Source organism: Coregonus clupeaformis, unplaced genomic scaffold (genome assembly GCF_020615455.1).
Source record: "Coregonus clupeaformis isolate EN_2021a unplaced genomic scaffold, ASM2061545v1 scaf0324, whole genome shotgun sequence".
Lineage (NCBI taxonomy): Eukaryota > Metazoa > Chordata > Actinopteri > Salmoniformes > Salmonidae > Coregonus > Coregonus clupeaformis.
In genome coordinates this window covers 69,715-80,439 of record NW_025533779.1, presented here as the reverse complement: position 1 = coordinate 80,439, position 10,725 = coordinate 69,715, and the positions used below count along the sequence as shown (strand labels likewise).

The following is a 10,725-nucleotide window of genomic DNA, read 5'->3' as shown; positions in this document are numbered from 1 at the left end:
TAGAGGAAGATGGGTAAGGGGGAGGATCCTAGAGAGGAGTGGTGTGAGTGTAGAGGAAGATGGGTAAGGGGAGGGATCCTGAGAGGAGTGGTGTGAGCTGTAGAGGAAGATGGGTAAGGGGAGGGATCCTGAGAGGAGTGGTGAGCTGTAGAGGAAGATGGGTAAGGGGAGGGATCCTGAGAGGGAGTGGTGAGAGTGTAGAGGAAGATGGGTAAGGGGGAGGATCCTGAGAGGAGTTGGTGAGAGTGTAGAGGAAGATGGGTGGGGGGGGGAGGGGTCCTGAGGAGGAGTGGTGTGAGCTGTAGAGGAAGATGGGTAAGGGGAGGGATCCTGAGAGGAGTGGTGGAGCTGTAGAGGAAGATGGGTACGGGGGAGGATCCTGAGAGGAGTGGTGAGAGTGTGGGAGAGGAAGATGGGTAAGGGGGAGGATCCTGAGAGGAGTGGTGAGAGTGTAGAGGAAGATGGTAAGGGGGAGGGGTCCTGAGAGGAGTGGTGTGAGCTGTAGAGGAAGATGGGTAGGGGGAGGATCCTGAGAGGAGTGGTGAGAGAGCTGTAGAGGAAGATGGGTAAGGGGGAGGGATCCTGAGAGGAGTGGTGTGAGCTGTAGAGGAAGATGGGTAAGGGGAGGATCCTGAGAGGAGTGGTGTGAGCTGTAGATCTGTACCAGTACAGACTGATAGGCCAACAAAAAATCAAATCAAATCAGATTGTATTTGTCACATGTGCCGAATCCAACAGGTGTAGACCTTACCGTGAAATGCTTACTTACAAGCCCTTAACCGACAATGCAGTTCAAGAAATAGAGTTAAGAAAATATTTAATAAATAAACTAAAGTAAAAAAAAATATTTTAAAAAAATGTTATAAAATAACTATAATGAGGCTATATACAGGGGGTACCGGTACCGAGTCAATGTGCAGGGGTACAGGTTAGTCGAAGTAATTTGTACAGGGGCGGTGTGTTCAATAGGGCGATATGGGCGACGCACTGCCAAACGGGAAAAGGAAGGGATTTTTTTTCTAATCAATTATATCACGGCAACAGTAGTTATCAGTGTTGTAATCTAGACGTCTGATCTGCCACAGTGCCACTAAATGTCCAATCAGGCTAAAGTCGTGCTTCAAATGCCCCCCCCTTTTGGGGCGATTTCAGTCAGGTTGAAAATCGCCCAGAAGTCTGTCATAGACTCCCATGTAAAATCTATTTTTTTCAAATATCAGAGCTTTCAATACAATCTCAATGGGTTTCTGAGGGCTTGCACTTACCGCCGCTTTCGTCATACGTAACATATAACCATGAACGTAACTAAGAAAAGAGCGGGTAGCAGCGTCAATCAATTCACTACTTCTATCAAAATGGCTAGGCTTCAGTGCAACTCGATTGTGTCTTTGAAAGAAGTTCCTTTTTGTCGGCGAACAAATGAAGATAAATTGGCAACGAAACAATTAGGACCTCCCAGACCAAATTTAATAATTCAACAGGTTTCTACTAAAGGGGGGAAGTCCTACACCCGAGGATTTTCCAAAAATTGGTACGAACGAAAAACCTGGCTAGCAGGCTGCGATGTAGCTAATGCAGTCTTCTGCTACCCCTGCTTACTCTTTCACCCTGAAGGCGGCACGGCAGACAGCACCGCTTGGACAGCGACTGGTGTGTAACGGACATGCACCATCTTTCAGGAAAGATTAAGAAACATGAGCTGTCAAAGACCCACATGGATAGCTGTTTGAGATTGTCTGCTTTGGGGAGAGTGAACATTCCCACTCAACTGGATGAGGGATACAGGCTAGCTGTCCGCCGCCACAACGATGAGGTTAGTGTTGATAATCACAAGTTTACTGGAGAACTGAAACTGACAAGGCTGACAAGATAGGACCCTTTTGTCCATTGTTATTGGATAGGAACAGAACTTATAACCAGCTCCTGACCTAAATAGATCTTAGCACAACATTTTACTCAACATATCATATTCCATATTCACTATAACAAATATATTTACTACGACATTAGCAAGAACCGCCACATCCTCAGCCGGCTAATCCAGTGTGTGAAGTTTTGCGGAGTGTTTGAGTTAGCTTTGCGAGGCAAAGATGAAACTGAGGGCTCCACCAACCCTGGTAAGCCAACACTTTTGAGATCAGTCAATAAATGCTTCTGGTATTGACTTATATGCTGCCCCTGTCTTCATGTTGTTGCTGGACATATCTTTTTAAAATGTGTGTAGGTCACCTAAATCATCAGAAAAATTGCCCCCCATGAGAATTTTTCAGGAGCCGCCACTGAATTTGTACATGTATGTAGGGGTAGTAGCAGTGTAAAAAACAGCGAGTAGCAGCAGTGTAAAAACAAAGGGGAGTGTCAATGTAAATAGTCCGGGGGCCATTTGATTAATTGTTCAGCAGTCTTATGGCTTGGGGGTAGAAGCTGTTAAGGAGCCTTTTGGACCTAGGACTTGGCGCTCCGGTATCGCTTGCTGTGCTGTAGCAGAGAGAACGGTCTATGACTTGGGTGACTGATATATGTTTCAGTAAGATTGGATTTTTAGCACTTATAGCAATGGTTGTCAACTGTACTGCAGGGATGGAACTTAAGTCACAGAAAATGGAGGTGGTGGTGGCAGCTGCAGAGAGGTATTTAGGTGTGTGAGACTTGACGTCAGAATAGTTACAGGCTGTGTTAAGTGGTGGTGTCCCATCCTTTCAGGCTGTTGGCATGAGGTAGGACTAAATAGATTCAAATAGTGGAGTAGGGTTAGATAGTAGAGTATTTGTTTATTTATTATTATTATTATTTTTCAAGCAAACTATAAGGGAGTTATACTCCAGCCTAGTAGGTGGAGGTAATGCAACATTTATTGGATGCCAAACGCCGTTAATCCTCATCGAAGAAGAAGATTTGACGGCCTGCACATGCGCAGTAAGAGTGAGACGACCGTTAAACCCGATGACGTGTTTTACACATGAGCTTAGCTAGCAACTTCGCCATGACATTGCCTACAAGTGTGACCGGGGGATTTCTATTGGAGAAGCTGTTTTAGCCTATCTTCATACTGTACTGTCTTTAGAGGTGTCTTTGGTACGAACTCTGTGATTGTAGCCTCTGGCTTCTCTCTTTTACTTCCGCAAACATCCCGTTTACAGGAAGTGACGCTGTAGTAATACCACCGGAACGGAAGTCCATGGAGCGCGCCAAATTTGTTGTGCAGCTGCGTTGGAGTGAACTTCGCGTTGAAGATTTGAGATAAAATATATATATGCTGATAAGGAAGCAGGACTGCTGAAAGACTCAAGGTAAACAACACAGACTAGTTTGCTCTTGCCTAACAGGAACTGGGGTTAGCTATTAAACTTAACGTCAGTAAAGATTTAGCCAATGTGTGGTTTTGTTAAAGTAACTAAGCTAGCATGTTTGGCAACACGTATTTTAGCTAGCTGACATGTGAATTATAATTATTGTCGATATTGTATAGTTCAATACTTAGGTTAGATATTGAATGACTTGCCGTGTTCACGTACTAGTCGGAACTAGGAAACTCGGACATTTCCGACTGGCTAATTGGTTGTAGTTATACACGTGCCGCGTTCAACCAGTTAGCAAGTCGGAAATGTCCTAGTTCCGACTAGTAGCTGAACGCGGCAACAGTAAATTTAAGATACTGTATAACTGAACCAGAATCTGTGCACAGAGGAGAGTATGAGTGACTGAGGAGAACCTCTTATTCTGGTTCACAGTAACGTTACCTGTCATATAGCCAAGCTGGCTAAATTACTAGCGAACGTTAGTTAACTAAATTGATTATGATATTGCGTCCTATTATAGTTAGTCATGTTAACGTTAGTGTTGGTTTGAGGACTAGTTAGCTAGTAACGTTAGCTTGGTTTAGCTATATGTCTTTAGTTAGCCAGACAGTCAGTAAAAACAGATTCTTTACAGTCACGGCCTTGGATGGATTGGTACAGAGAAACTCAGAGTTGTGTTCGAATACTCATACTTAACCTTACTATTTGTGACGTAAATGGAGTATGTAGTATGCTTATTGGTCGTAGTATGGATATGGTTAGTATGCCAAATTTACTAACGCTTCAACACCCGTTGAATATTAACCGGTGTCAGTAAACGTTGGCAAAAAACGTTATTATATTGTTGCCAGCAGCACAGTTTAGTCACCAACGCTCTGGATAACATGAAAACAGCCTAACCAGCTCTGCTAGCGAGTAAAATGGTCAGAGTGAGGTGTTCTCTCATTTGTGTCTGGAAGTAACTAGCAATGTAGCCAACGTTCGACCAGTTAGCTTTTGGTGCTTGGATCAACTACTCCTTGACCAGTAAGCGACCAGTGTGCGCTCCGAAAGCGAAATGCTCTGAATTTACGAACGACAAGAGCGCACTCTGGCACTCCAGATTGAATTTACGAACACACATGAAATCGTATGACGTATAGCAAGTAATTAGTTATGCTAGCAATAGGGTTGCATGGCAACAGCATCAACTTCCGGTAGACAGGTGAAGCTGAAAGGATAACGTTAGTTTCCGAGTATACTAAAATGTACTAATAGTATTTAGTATACAGTATGTTAGTATGGGTATTCAAACACAGCTCAGGACTAGCTGTCAAACATACTGTTTAACGTGTGTGTGTGTGCACATGCAGCATGGCGGTACCTTTTGTGCAGGACTGGGACCTGATCCAAACGCTGGGAGAAGGAGCATATGGAGAGTGAGTACAAGCAAAAAATTGTATGGATGAGGCAAGGAATGGCATTTAAGTCTGGCTGCACAGCCGATTGAAACGTACTGCAAATTGAGAAATCATGTGACTAAACTGAATAAAAGAAGAAACTACACTATAAATCAAATTATAAATTATATAAAGAATGATAGTAAGAAGCTTTGGAGCACCTTAGATGACATTTTGGGCAAAGGCAAACTCAGCTCAATAATTAATTGAATCAGATGGCTCATTCATCACAAAACCCACTGATATTGTCAATTACTTTAATTATTTTTTTAATTGGCAAGATTAGCAAACTTAGGCATGAGATGCCAGCAACAAACACTGACAGTACACATCCAAGTATATCTGACCAAATTATGAAAGACAAGCATTGGAAGAGGTGCATTTTTTGCTGTTGTCTATCAACAATGACAAGCCACCGAGGGTCTGACAACATGGATGGAAAATTACTGAGGATAATAGCGGGCCGATATTGCCACTCCTATTTGCCATATCTTCAATTTAAGCCTACTAGAAAGTGTGTGCCCCCGTCAGGCCTGGAGGGAAGCAAAAGTCATTCCGCTACCCAAGAACAGTAAAGCCCCCTTTACTGGGCTCAAATAATCGACCAATCAAATCAAAAAAATGTTTACACATACATGTGTTTAGCAGATGTTATTGCGGGTGTAGCGAAATGCTTGTGCTTCTAGCTCCCGACAGTGCAGTAATATCTAACAAGTAATATCTAACAATTTCACAACATATACCCAATGCACACAAATCTAATTAAGGAATGAAATTTAAGAATATATACATATTGGACACGCAATGACAGAGCGGCATGGACTAAGATACAGTAGAATATTATAGAATACAGTATATACATATGAGATGAATAATGCAAGATATGTAAACATGATTAAAGTGACTAGTGTTCCATTTCTTAAAGTGGCCAGTGATTTCAATAGGCAGCAGCAGCCTCTAATGTGCTAGTGATGGCTATTTAACAGTCTGATGGCCTTGAAATAGAAGCTGTTTTTCATTCTCTTGGTCCCAGCTTTGATGCACCTGTACCGACCTCGCCTTCTGGATGATAGCGGGGTGAACAGGCAGTGGCTCGGGTGGTTGATGTCCTTGATGATCTTTTTAGCATTCCTGTGACATTGGGTGCTGTAGGTGTCCTGGAGGGCGGGTAGTTTGCCCCCGGTAATGCGTTCGGCAGACCGCACCACCCTCTGGAGAGCCCTGCGGTTGCGGGCGGTGCAGTTGCAGTACAAGGCGGTGATACAGCCCGACAGGATGCTCTCAATTGTGATTCTGTAAAAGTTTGCTTGAGGGTTTAGGTGCCAAACCAAATTTCTTCAGACTCCTGAGCTTGAAGAGGCTCTGTTGTACCTTCTTCACCACACTGCCTGCGTGGGTGGACCATTTCAATTTGTCAGTGATGTGTACGCCAAGGAACTTGAAGCTTTCCACCTTCTCCACTGCGTCCGTCGATGTGGATAGAGGCGTCACCCTCTGCTGTTTCCAGAAGTCCACGATCATCTCCCCTTTGTTTTGTTGACGTTGAGTGAGAGGTTATTTTCCTGGCACCACACTCCCAGAGCCCTCACCTCCTCCCTGTAGGCGGTCTCGTCATTGTTGGTAATCATGCCTACTACTGTTGTGTCGTCTGCAAACTTGATGATTGAGTTGGAGCGTGCTTGGTCACGCAGTCATGGGTAGAACAGGGAGTACAGGAGGGGGCTGAGCACGCACCCTTATGGGGCCCCAGTGTTGAGAATCAGTGAAGTGGAGATGTTGTTTCCTACCTTCACCACCTGGGGGCGGCCCATCAGGAGTTCCAGGAACCAGTTGCACAGGGCGGGGTTCAGACCAAGTGGGGTCTAGGGTGACAGGTTAGGTAAGAGGTGATATGATCCTTGACTAGTCTCTCAAAACACACCAGCCAGCTATTCTGCATGCTCTGAGGATGCGGTGATGCCTTCTGGCGGCAGCCTTGCGGGGTTGGTCATGCTTAAATGTCTTAATCACCATGTCAGCCATGGAGAAGGAGAGCCCACAGTCCTGGTAGTGGGCCGTACACTGTTATCATTGTCTCAAAGCGGGCAAAGAAGTGTTTCGCCTGTCTGGAAGCGGGGTGTCGGCGACTTGGCTGATTTTTCTTTTGTGGTCCGTGATTGTCTGTAGACCCTGCCACATACGTCTCGTGTCTGAGCCGTTGAATTGCGACTCCACTTTGTCTCTATACTGATGTTTTGGCAGTTTTAATTGCCTTACGGCGTGAGTAGCTACACTGTTTGTATTCTGCCATATTCCCAGTCACCTTGCCATGGTTAAATGCGGTGGTTTTGCTCTTTCAGTTTTGCACGAAGGCTGCCATCTATCCACGGTTTCTGGTTAGGTTTAAATAGTCACAGTGGGCACAACCTCTCCTATACACTTCCTGATAAACTCAGTCACCGTTTCAGTGTATTCGTCAAAGTTATTTTCGTAAGCTACCGGAACATATCCCAGTCCGCGTGATCAAAACAATCTTGAACCGTGGATTCCGGTTGGTCAGACCAGCGTTGAATAGTCCATATCACGGGTACTTCCTGTTTTGAGTTTCTGCCTATAGAAAGGGAGGAGAGCAAAATGGAGTCGTGGTCAGATTTGCCGAAAGGAGGCGGGGGGAGGCCTTATAACATCCCGGAAGTTTGAATAGCAATGGTCGAGGACTTTAGATTTTGGATAGACGCAGCCTAGTCCTCAAATTTGCTTTGTTAAAATCGGCTACAATAAATGTGGCCTCAGGATATGTGGTTTCCAGTCTGCATAAGGTCCAGTGAAGTTCATTGAGGGCCGTCGTGGTATCGGCTTGAGGGGGATATACACGGCCGTGACTATAACCGAAGAAAATTATCTTGGGAGATAATACGTCTCCAAGAGTGGCGCAGTGGTCTAAGGCACTGCATCGCAGTCTGAAAAAATAAAAATAATGTATGTAGTCGCTCTGGATAAGAGCATCTGCTAAATGACTAAAATGTAAAATAATACGGTCGCCATTTGATTGTTGAGATATTTTAGGTCGGGTGAACAGAAGGACTCGAGTTCCTCTATGTTACTACAATTACACCATGAGTTATTAATCATGAAACACACACCTCCGCCCTTCTGCTTCCCGGAGAGAGATTTATTTCTGTCTGCGCAATGAACTGAGAACCCATCTGGCTGGACCGATTTGGACAGAATATCCCCAAAGAGCCTTGTTTCAGTGAAACAGATATGTTACAGGCCCTGATTTCTATCTGGAAGGAAATCCTTGCACGGAGCTCGTTCGACTTTGTTATCCAAAGACTGAACATTAGCTTGTAGTATACTTGGAAGCGGTGGTCTGAGCGCGCCTCCTAAGTCGAACCAGCAGGCCTCTCCAGTGCCTATCTTCCACCAGCGATGTTTTGGTCAGCCGCTGTTTGTTTTTACTCCTGAACTTCCTCAACCTCTCTGATCATTTTCATGATGTCCATCCGGTTTGCTTCTATATGCCATATCTTTGCTTTGCTTTCGTGTTTCTTGGCCCAAGCAGGTCTCTTCTTATTATTGGTGTCCTTTAGTAGTGGTTTCTTTTGCAGCAATTCGACCATGAAGGCCTGACTCACACAGTCCCCTCTGAACAGTTGATGTTGAGATGTCTGTGACTTGAACTCTGTGAAGTATTTATTTGGGCTGCAATTTCTGAGACTGGTAACTCTAATGAACTTATCCTCTGCAGCAGAGGTAACTCTGGGTCTTCCATTCCTGTGGTGGTCCTCATGAGGCCAGTTTCATCATAGTGCTTGATGGTTTTGCGACTGCACTTGAAGAAACTTTTAAAGTTCTTGAAATGTTCCTTATTGACTGACCTTCATGTCTTAAAGTAATGATGGACTGTTGTTTCTCTTTGCCTATTTGAGCCTTTCTTGCCATAATATGGACTTGGTCTTTTTTACCAAATAGGGCTATCTTCTGTATACCCCCCTACCTAGTCCCAACACAACTGATTGGCTCAAACACATTAAGAAGGAAAGAAATTCCACAAATTAACTTTTAAGAAGGCACACCTCTTAATTTAAATGTATTCCAGGTGACTACCTCATGAAGCTGGTTGAGAGAATACAAAGAGTGTGCAAAGCTGTCGTCAAGCAAAGGGTGGCTACTTTGAAGAATCTAAAATATATTTTAAACACTTTTTTGGCTACTACACTGATTCCATATGTGTTATTTCATAGTTTTGATGTCTTCACTATTATTCTACAATGTAGAAAATAGTACAAATATAGAAAAACCCTTTAATGAGTAGGTGTGTCCAAACGTTTGACTGGTTCTTTGTGTGTGTATGTATGTATATGTGTATATATATATTTTTAAAAAATTCAAACACAGGGTGTGTCTATATATGGAAAATACGCCTTTTGAAAACTTGATTGGTCAAATGAAGACTGCTCTCGGTCAACCCAAACGTTACATTTTTTGGTCAGACTGCCCTAGCCAACTCAATGCTAGTTCTCTTTTTGCAGACTATCACGGTAGCCAGCAGGTTGCTGATATGTTCACTATTGAAGGTCTCAGCCAGTAGATTGATTATTTTTGCTTTGGACAGCTCACGTGCTGTGTGACGGCATCGCCTCATGTACTGCTCGAGAAGTACATGACAAGCTATATCAGCTGATGAAATCAATGGAGAGGGATTATGTAGAGAGATGTCGTTTAGTTCTTCTAACCTTCTACCTGTCTATCAGTCTGTCTGCCCCAGGTCCGCAGTGAGTCTGTGTCTGCCCCAGGTAGACAATGCTCACAAATGGTAAAATACATTTGAAATATTGATAAGCGTCAGTTGGGAGGTAGAGTGGGCATCGTCTTAATGCTAATTTTGTCGGAAACACTTACGTCCTCGAGTGATCACTATCGAACACATCAGCAAGTGGCCACTCCATGAAGGGCTCAGGGCCCACGGGTTCAGTTTGAGATGGAGCCTATGATTGCCCCCTAGTGGTCGTACTCAATAGGACCGTATTCTGCACTGTTCTCCATCGTTTTAATGGAACCTGATTTTGTCCGTTTGTCACATCCCTAGTGTGTGTGGTATTCATGGTGTGTGTGTGTGGTATTCATGGTGTGTGTGGGTGTGTGTGTGTGGTATTCATGGTGTGTGTGTGTGTGTGGTATTCATGGTGTGTGTGTGTGTGTGTGTGTATTCATGGTGTGTGTGTGTGTGTGTGGTATTCATGGTGTGTGTGTGTGTGTGTGGTATTCATGGTGTGTGTGTGTGTGTGTGGTATTCATGGTGTGTGTGTGTGTGTGGTATTCATGGTGTGTGTGTGTGTGTGTGTGTATTCATGGTGTGTGTGTGTGTGTGTGTGGTATTCATGGTGTGTGTGTGTGTGTGTGGTATTCATGGTGTGTGTGTGTCTGTGGTATTCATGGTGTGTGTGTGTGTGTGTGTGTGTGGTATTCATGGTGTGTGTGGTATTCATGGTGTGTGTGTGTGTGTGTGGTATTCATGGTGTGTGTGTGTCTCAGGGTGAGGCTGTTAGTGAACCGACAGACAGGAGAGGCTGTGCGGTGAAGGTCATTGATACGTCTCAGGGGAAGGAGTGTTCTGAGAACGTCAAGAAAGAGATCTGCATCAACAAGGTACCTATCTCTGTCTTATGTCTGTCTCCCTGTCTGGTATGCCTGTCTGTCTGTCTGGTCTGTCTGGCCTGTCTGGTATGCCTGTCTACCTGTCTGTCTGCCTGTCTGGTATGCCTGTCTGTCTGTCTGTCTGCCTGTCTGGTATGCCTGTCTGCCTGTCTGGTCTGTCTGGCCTGTCTGGTATGCCTGTCTGCCTGTCTGGTCTGTCTGGCCTGTCTGGTATGCCTGTCTGGCCTGTCTGTCTGTCTGGTCTGTCTGGCCTGTCTGGTATGCCTGTCTGGCCTGTCTGTCTGTCTGGTATACCTGTATGTCTGGTCTGGTCTGGTCTGTCTGTCTGGTCTGTCAGCCTGTCTGGT

The 10,725-nt window shown here is 44.6% G+C and overlaps 1 long non-coding RNA gene across 1 annotated transcript; it reads left to right on the top strand.

Moving 5' to 3' along the window:
• The first annotated feature begins 3,205 nt into the window (after nucleotides 1-3,205).
• On the top strand, nucleotides 3,206-10,294 carry LOC123484462. Its single transcript, XR_006658540.1, has 3 exons — nucleotides 3,206-3,290; nucleotides 4,652-4,717; nucleotides 10,256-10,294. It is a non-coding gene; the product is annotated as an uncharacterized LOC123484462 (long non-coding RNA).
• Nucleotides 10,295-10,725: the final 431 nt, after the last annotated feature.